The 9,974-nt window shown below is 40.3% G+C and overlaps 1 protein-coding gene and 1 non-coding gene across 2 annotated transcripts in view; both read right to left on the bottom strand.

The window, feature by feature from the left end:
• Mrps28 (mitochondrial ribosomal protein S28) overlaps positions 1-9,974 on the bottom strand; it is a 145,999-nt gene that overhangs the window by 2,806 nt on the left and 133,219 nt on the right. The window lies entirely within an intron of this gene.
• On the bottom strand, positions 242-348 carry LOC115068966. The gene has a single exon (XR_003848326.1). It is a non-coding gene; the product is annotated as a U6 spliceosomal RNA (small nuclear RNA).

Below are 9,974 nucleotides of genomic sequence, written 5' to 3' on the forward strand. Positions count from 1 at the left end.
TAAAAGCCCAACGTTTTCAGAACACTCATTGGAAAATAATTTGGTGGACCATACAATGACTAGTCCACATAATATCTGATTATATATTTTGAAGAAAATTATGGATTGTCCATTTAGTAAACAGGCTATTTAGCTTTTTTTTAGATTTTTATTGATGTGTTTGTGTATGTGTACAATATGCACAACTACATGCAGATGCCCACAGAGACCAGAAGAGGGGTCAATTCCTTTGAAATTGTTTAAAAATATGGAACCTGTCACAAATTTGTGTGTCAGTGTTGCACAGGGGTCATGCTAATCTTCTCTGTGTTGTTCCAAATTTAGTATACATACTGCTCAAGTGAGCACAAGACTATTTAGCTTTTTTTTGGTCTTTTTGAGACAGGATCTCCCTGTAGCCCCAGCTGACCTGGAACTCACTACGTAGACCAGGCTAGCCTTGAATTCACAGAGATCTGCCTGCCTCTGCCTTCCGAATGCTGGGACTAAAGGTGTGCACCACCACACCCAGCAGCTATTTAGCTTTTTTAAAGTTATTTTTTTTCTTTTGGATAATAGAAGTGATAAAATTTGGAAATAATTTAGTCAGTTATATTTTCTAGCCCCCTGCCTCCCCCATGTGTGACAGCAAGATCATACAGTCTTTGTTTAAAAAATGATTGAGATACCTGAATAAATAGCTTTCGTAGCTCTGTGTCCTTCACAAACAGCAATTCCAGTACATACTCGACATGAACTGGTCACTGGGGTTGAGTAGCTCCCAGCATGGCAAGTCCTGGAACTATGACTTGTGTTCTAATAGCTTCATCTGTCCTCACGGCATGGCTCAATGAGTCACTCAATCAGCTTCTGTTCATACTGACCCCTCCTCACCTCTTCCCTGTAAATCCTAGTTACCTGATTTTGTTCATGTATCTAGGTACAATATATCAAATGCAGTTTCTCCTCCTTTCTTCCTCAGGATGAAGAGTCTGTTGTTTGAATTCTCATGAAGTAAAGGACTTTGTAGTCACAGACACTAGTACAGACCTGAGCTCTGCTACTAACTGGCTAGCCCTGGGTAGGCTGCCTTCTCTCACTCACAATTTCCCTACTGAAATCACTTTGAAAATTTGTTGTGAAGATTAAATGGAATAATATATTAAAAATAACAGCACAGGAAGCAGAAATGTAAGAACCCTTCCTTTACATGGACTGGGTATGGATGGCTTCTATGGAAATGCCTGGTTTCTTGGTAGTTCCATGCTCTCTACACAGAATCTGACACTGGGTTGTATTTATCTCTGTATCCTTCCAGAACCAATGCGGTAAGTACTGAACTCTTGGGGTCTGGGAATGGAGCTCAGCTGGTAGACTGCTTGCCTAGCATGCAGGAATCCTTGGATTCAATCCCTAGCACTGCATTAACTGAACATGGTGGCCCACACCATAACTCCAGAACTTGGGTGATGGAGGTGGAAGGATCAGAAGTTTAAAGCAATCCTTAGTCACATAGCAGGTTTGAGCCAGCCTCTGGACTACATGAGCTCCTGCCTCAAAATGAATGAATGAATGAATAAATAAATAGATAAATAAACAAATAAAAAGTATTCAACTGTCATCAATAAGTCCATATGACATTTGCTATAAAATCTAGTTTCAATCTAGATGCTCCAATTTCTTGAATTTTGCAGCTGTGTGGCCTGGACATTTACTTGATCTTTCTGGACTTAAAATGTCATAGTACCTAACATACTGGGGCTAGTAGTTATTTTTTTTCTTCCCCATTCAATGGCTCATCTCTCCTTACTTAGTTTTAAGAGTATTATCTATAAGCAAGCCAGAAACTAAGCGTGATAATAGGAACAGAGCATATTTTTTAACAGAAAATAAGTGTGTCACACAATTTGAGGAAAAAAGCTCTGCCCATACCAACACTGAGGAGGACGCTGAGAAATAGATTCAGCTCTCTTCGTGTATGGCTCTGTCACATAATGCTGACAAACTCCAATGGAAAAATGAAAAGAGAACACCAGGAGGGCCCAAGAGACCTGGAAATCGATAGAAGGCAAAACTGCCCCCAAATTTAGATGCAGTAAGTTCTGAAACTTTAAAAGCTTTTGCTTTCATCTCTATAAATTATGCAAATTCTATAAATTCTCTCAGTGAGCCAGTAAAGGAAAGAGAAGAAACTTCAGACCTTTATGTATGCTGGATGATAGTCATCTGATTGTGAGCCAGGGGTGGTGGTGCCCACTTGTAACCCCAGCACTGGAGAAGTAGAGGCAGGAGGATTAGGAGTTCAAGACCAACCTGAACTACATGAGACTGTGTCTCAAAAAATAAAGCATGAGAATTCTAATGGCATAAACATCAAAAGAAAATCATCTAGTCATATATACCATGCACTAAAGAATACACAAAACCTCTAACATATCCTCTGAGTTCTGCTTTCTGGAAGTAGCTCTTTCTCCATTTAAGAAACTTCTTCCTTTTTCACTTTGTCCTGTAGTTATTTCTATTTTGAGAGCTGTCTTCCCTGTTAGCCTGTAGCCTCCTTAAAGGGCAGGGACTGAATCTTATCCTGTGGCCCTCACATCCCTGATGAATTCTTCTCACTTCCTGAAGTCTCTTGAAAGGTGCTTGTCACAACTTCCATGTGCTGGAAGCACTGGGTGCTGGTTGAGCATGCAAATACACAGAGACAATCCAAGGGGGTTTGGCAAATTTGAGGTGGGGCTTAGGAATATATATTTCTAAAAGTGCCAAGGTGATTTTTGACAACCTCCTGAGAAAACCTAGCCTAAACTGTGTATAATCAAGTGCAGGACAGACATCCTACACAAACCCAAAGGCTGGTAAATTAAAGGCAGGTGACACAATGTATGGCCACCAAGAAAGGCCTTCAAGACTAACAGGAATCTTAAGTGATAACAGTTTCTTAGAGTGAGTCATTTAAAGTTACACAACAGCACTACATAAGAAGTGTAGCTAGAAGGAGCATCTTCCGCAGAGCCCTCTCTGTCAGCAGGCACAGGTTGGCCTCTCTCATGCACTTGCCCATTCTGGGAAACCCAGGATGTGAAAAGATCAGCAACTCAACAGGAACCAAGTCATACAAGGAGCTTTAAACTCTGGAACACTATATTAAAGGGAAAGAAAGAAGTCAACCAATAATGTATTTCTGAGAAGCACAATGTAATTTGAGGTGGGCCTTCAGTGTGGTGTCTTCTGAGAGTCACTTACACTACTTCATCTTCTCATTTGGCCTTCCACTGCTCCACATAACAAGATTTAAAATGAATTTGCCAGTAAACTCTCCCAAGACTGTTTGTGCAGTCTTTACATGATCCCTTTATCCAATGACTTTGGCCTAAGCATAAAAATCTAAGAAGCAATGCTGCCAGTCATTGTGGTCTCTGGAGCCAGATAACCAGGGACAGTACCCAGGTCTAGTGCTCCTGTGCAACTGAGTCAGTGCTTTAGCGTATGCAACTTCCATATTGGTAACATGAGAATAATTATATCTGTCTCATAGGGTTCTTGTGAACATTAAAGGAACAAGCATATGCTAAGCCCTTATAAGAGCTCCATATATCATCATCATCGTCATCATCATCACCATCACCACCACCACCATCCATTTCAAATATCCAAGAGCCCCTCACTGTAATATTTCAGTTTATAACTTATCAATAGTGAATTTATATAGAAAGAATTTAGGAAGTGGGTTCTGATTTAGCAATTTGCTTTGATTTAAATCTTACTCACTTTAATGATGTTAAACATTCCCCTCTTAAAATATAACAATATTATGGGAGTAGCCAACCACTTTCTGATTGAATTTAAGTCCTGCTCCACAGGAGGGAAAACATGCTGGTTATAGCAAATATGGCCAAGGACCAGTTGGGGAGCTCACAGCCCCAGAGGTGAACCTACTATTATTATTTTGCTAAATGGACATCACACCAAACCTCTATAAATTTGTATCTCTCTGCTCACAGTAGTTTAGTGCATCTCTCAGAACTCATCAGAGAAGTTTCTTTGTGCAGTGTATGGTGTTTAACACAGAAGTTTTCAACTGGCCAATGTGCAGAGAATAAGTGACTGTGGAGTGCTCAGCACAAATGCCACATCTATATGTCCCGCACATAGGCTCAGGGAGCATCAAAGAAGAGATGGTGGAAAGACTGTAAGAACCAGAGGTCAGGAAGGATGGGAGTCAAATGGTGTCTTCTGGACCTGACAGGACCTCTGTACTCAGTAACTCACAGCAGCTGTGGTTGTACAAGACCTGCACAAGATCAAGTCAGCCAGAATTCTAGCATGGAGGGGGAAATGGACATGAGCCCCCTACCCCTAGCTGAGGAGCTATTGACACTTGATGGCTTCTGGGAGAGGAAGAGACACTTTCCTTTAAGGGTATGGCTCCTGGTAGGCTGGCCATGCTCTAGTGGATGGCCCTGCACCCATGAGTATATGGATAACACAAATTGGACTTGGTAGGTTATAAAAGAAAAAAAAGGACAGGAAATTGAGAGGGGTGAGAGATGTATCCGGAAGGACTTACAGGGAGGAGAGGGGGGTAACTGAACAAAATACATTGTATGCCTGTATGAAATTACCAAAAACTTAATAAAAATATTTTTAAAAGGAAAACCATATTATAAAGGTACAAAGATGAAAAGTTCTTTCAAAATTAATGTTGGATTTTGAGGACATGAGGCCAAATAACACTAAACAAAGCAAGTGCACTTTGGAGAGGCACATACAGAACAGCTCACATTTCCCAGCATCTGCCACAATAGAGCTGGAACAAGCAAGCAGCATATACTGTCAGTCAGGAAAGGGTCACAGTGATTAATCTGCTCTCGGATGTTTTCCAACAGTAGCTCGAGAAAGACTGGAGGGCAGAGAGAGCCCAGCTTGTCCTCCTCTCCACCGCGTCACAGTGGACTTGTGATGACAATTCTTGTTTTATTTGAATGTGCTTCTTCTTTTCTTCTTTTATCCTTTTTTTTTTTTTTTTTTTTTGGTCTTTTAGAGACAGGGCCTCCCTATAGCCCCAGCTGGCCTGCAACTCACTATGTAGACCAACCAGGCTGGCCTTGAACTCACAGAGATCTGCCTGCCTCTGTCCCCCAAGTGCTGGGACTACAGGCATGCACCACCATGCCCCGCTTGAATGTGCTTCTTAAGGAAGCTAAAGGGCTGAGTGCAGCTCAATGAAAGAACAATTGGCTAGCAGATGTAAGGCCATGGGTTTGATCCTCAATACTGAAAAATAAGATAAATCTCTGGAAATCCACCATTTCACTAAGAGACTCATAGTTTGTATATTCAGGGTTTGTAACTGGCAATTCCAACTTCCTAATTATAGCCCTGTTTCCAAATGGAAATAAGACAAAGACCATAATACAAAGAAAAAATTTTTGTTAATCATCCCTGATACTTAAGAATTAGATCTGCAACAGCACATTTGTAAATAAAAATGTAGGGAAAAAAGACAATCAACACCATGCACCAAAGAAAGGCACAGGAGGAAGGTGATATCTTGAAGGGCTGGGTTAGGTCACAGTTGTAAATATTTATACCACAAAGCCCAGGATTTCTAAAAGTAACTGGAAAAGCTTAGAATAAATTTTAGAGTTGCTTCCTGATTGTCCAAAATATATAAAGCTGGGTGTGATAGAGCATGCCTGTAATCCAAGCACATGGGAGGTGGGTGCAAGATCAAGAGTTCAAGGTCAGCCTCAGCTACTTGAAGAATTGGTCTCAAAAACAAACAAACTCCAAAACAAAATCAAATAATACCCCCAAACACATAAAGGCACCAATCCCAGTGGAGGAAACTCCACTATGATCTCACTTAACCCTGATCATTGCTTATAGCTTTTACCTTCAAACACAGCCACACTGGGCGTTAGGGACTCAACATATGAATCTGGGAAGAAATGGACTGTCACTCAGCCTGCTACAATTCATTTCATTATTCTAATTATTCTCCATGAGAAACATGGTTACTTTCAAGTGCTAATGAATAATTAATTAAATTACTGAAACACTACACAGCATCTTTCTTTTTTAATGAACAAAAAAGCCTTTAGATACTAGTTTGACAGAAATCTTCTATTTCATATTAAAAGCACAGAACACTGACTTGAAAGGCCAACAGGGTACTCCAATGTGCATACTCAGAACGAAGACAGCCCCTTTCAGGGCTTGTGTTTCTTTCAACTTCAAGTGCTTCTGACTGATCTCTGCACTCTAGTCTAAACAGATTCAAGCTGGGTCTTCCCTCGGCTGCTCTTTTCTACCCTGTACTTCTTAGGCTAACCATATGCTGCCCCTGTGTGTCTGGGCTGTGGAGGAAAAGGGCAATTAAATCTGGTTTTGCATTTCTGCATTAAAGACCTGGCTTAAAGACTTTTCTTGGGAGAGGTTTTGACAATCTTGTTGAAGACTTGTTCACATCTGTCAGTGCTCGCTACTGATGGTTCTCATGGACTTAAAATAGAGAGAACCCCTCTCCCTAGCTCTTTGATACAAATACATTAAATGATACACAACCAACAAATACAAGGCATGGCTTGGACCTCAGTATCCAAAGAGAATGCTGTGAAGAGTTCTGACTTCACTAGTCAAAATAGCTATTGCTAGAATCATAATTCTCAGAGGCTTTAAAATAGTTCTTTGGAAATCATTAACCATGAGAGTTTTCAGCTTAGTAAATCAAAATTTTTCACAATTTTTGTCACTGTCTCACAATTCCATAAAAGTTTTAGATCATAGCAGTAAATTTTCTCTTTTACCAGAACAATATTAAACTGTTTCTAATGGTTTAAGTAATAATTAACATCAATTTGTTCTAATGCAATTTGTTCTTGATGATCTATATGTAAAACTGACAGTCGTGTGTGTGTGTGTGTGTGTGTGTGTGTGTGTGTATGTCTGTGTGTACGCCTGTAAGAACGTGGTCAAGTCTGTGTATTGTGTGCATATGCACGTCTGTGTGAGCGAGTGAGCATGTGGAAATCAGCCACATCTGTGAGTGTGTAGACATGTCACCAGTCTATGTATGCATAAGCAAGCAGGAATGTGACCATGCCTGTGTGTGCCTGTGGGAATGTAGTGTGTGCATGGGGGGGGGGGGCGTGCACGTGCACACACACATGCAGGGGGTAGGGGAATGTGGCTGTGTGTGTTTGTCCATGTGGGAACATGGCCATGCCCATGCATATGTGTGTGGGATTGCAGTACCATTGCTCTTTAAATGGACTTTCTGGTCTTTAATTTTCTTATCATTAAGAAAGCAGAGTTAGAAAAGATTCACGATCTTCTGTAATTCTACTTTCTTGAACTTTTGCACAGTGGTGTTTGGAAACTGATGTTGTGTAAAGTGACATTAAGCACCAAATTGATCAAACAAATAAAAAAACGTAAAACTTTAAGCTTTTTAAATTAGCTCCTAAAATATCAGAATGGCCTTGAACAGTCAGTCAGCATAGACCTTCACTGGGGACTTCCTGATGTCCTTTGGACTTGTCCTCCTTTTGTGAATCCTGTAAGTCACATTTCTTTACCTGTACCATCCACACTTCCTTCTCTTCCAACTCTAAAATGCCTATCCAGACTCTGACTTGTTCTTTCTGGTCTCCATCTGTTATAAGCTGGATGCATTTCAGATGCCCTAATGGGCACCTTTATATTTTGAATATACATCTTCTCTTTTAGCTATATCTCTGGTGGTCACTAAAAAAATTTAAATACAGCATAAATATTAAGTCCTAATTTATTATTCCAGGTCACTAGAAGATACAGATGGAAAATAAAATTCCATACATCAAAATTTCTGCTTCCTGAATTACCACCAAAAGTCCTATGAAAAAAAATTAATAACTACCACTTTAAAAAATGATAAGTAGCTATGGGGAAGATAACATCCATGCTAGGTGAAGACTTTCCTGTGCTGCTGTTCTAGGTCTACCACACTCCTCTAAGTAGCTCCTCACCTATGCTCTGTAGGGAAGTACAATAAAGTCATTGGTTCCCCAGAGTGCCACATGCAGCAGGTCTATCAACTGGACCAAAACTAACAGGGCACATCCCAGCCACTGAAATCTCCAGTGCTCAGGGCGATGAGCAAAGGACACTGTCCACCACCACGAGTGCACTACCCCTAGCTACACTTACTTGGATCAGCATTCTTATTTTTCTGAATCCTAACAAAAATGTATGATCTCATTTTTCCCTAAAATCAAGTTCTTTTTAACTATGTCTGGCTAATATTGTGGACCACCACAAATAGTTTTATCTCTTGTTCAAGCATACACTTATTTGAAATGTGAGAATGGAGCATTTTTTTAATATCACTTCATATTTTACCATGGGGAGAATGCATGGACATAATATAGCACATCATGTATAGCTTCAAGCAAGACAGAATGCTTCCTGCAGCTACAAAATTAGGTTTGTTAGAAATAAGGATGGTGAACGTGATGGTGCATGCCTTTAATCCCAGCACTGGGGAGGCAGAGACAAATGTATCTCTGTGAGTCTACATAGCAAGTTCCAGGCCAGGTGGGACTACAAGGAGACACTACCACCACCTCCCAAAGAATTCTATGGTCAAACAATCATATTAACTTTATTTATTATTATTTTATGTGTATGAGTATATTGCCTGCATGTATGTGAGTGTACCAATGTCATGCAAAGCCTGTGGAGGTCCAAATAGGGCATTGGATCCCCTGGAACTGGAGTTATGGACAGTTGTTAGCTGTCATATGGGTGCTGGGAATCAAACCTGGGATCTCTACGAGAGCAGCCAGTACTCTTAACTGCTGAGCCATCTCCCCAACCCCATAAACTTTCTTCTTAAACCAAAACCTAAAAATTAAGTTTTTGAACAAAAGAGGTTAAAAAAAAATCCAAATGAAACAAAAATTTCATGGTTTCAGGTAGGAAAAAATGCAAATGACTAAACTTGGGGCCAAATTTAGCACCTAGGCAAAACGGAACACATTTTTAAGTATGTAATTTTTATTCTCTGAGAGAAGAAAGGATGCACTTACTGGCAGAGATAGTTTTATTAGTGAAGAGCAGACGTTTGCCTGTCACCCTTTCTGAGCTGTTAATTGTGAAATGAGAGTGATACACAATACCTTGAAGGGATGCTACGAGGCTTAAAAGCATTATAATGAAGAAAAGTGCACAGCACATCACACATATCCAATCAGCAGGACCTACTGTAGAATTCATTGCATTAATAGTGATATATAAGGCATAAGGTGCTTCAAATTTTTAAACTAAAAAAGAAAGCATAAGGGACAACTAAAAGGATAATAACTTCAAATATGGTTTATCAAAGATACTAGTATAGAGTGCCAATGGACAAGTCCAGTGGTAGTCTTCAAAACTTTTAAAAAATGGCAGAAGAGTGATAACCACAGAAGGCTCCTTTGGGTTGAAGGATCTGTGACTGAGGGATAGGCATAAGATAGCTCACAAATGATTCTAAAGCATATGCAAGCTGGGTGGCTACATGGGCGCCAACGTTGGAAAGCATAGTAATTTGTGAGAACTTTGTAATTTTTTCTCTTATTTTAAAAATGTTACCTGGGCATGGTGGTACATGCCTGTAATCTCAATACTTTGGGGGGTGAGGCTAAAGCAGGAAGATCAGGTTTGAGTCCAGTTTGGATACGTAGCCAGCCCAGGATAGTGAGACCATGTCTCAAATAGATGAACAAAGAAACACTGATGCCTGGACTTCAACCTAGATCTGTCCATCAAAATCAATAGAGTAACCAGGCATGGTGGTGTATGCCTTTAATCCCAGCACTTGGGAGGCAGAGGAAGGTGGATCTCTGTGAGAGAGGCCAGCCTGGTCTACGTAGTGAGTTCCAGGCCAGCTGAGGCTTTGGGGAGACCCTGTCTTAAAAAGACCAAAAAAAAAAAAAAATTGCGTTTTTTTAGTGGGTGTGGGTGGGGGT

This window comes from Nannospalax galili, unplaced genomic scaffold (assembly GCF_000622305.1).
Source record: "Nannospalax galili isolate Female #2095 unplaced genomic scaffold, S.galili_v1.0 scaffold829, whole genome shotgun sequence".
Lineage (NCBI taxonomy): Eukaryota > Metazoa > Chordata > Mammalia > Rodentia > Spalacidae > Nannospalax > Nannospalax galili.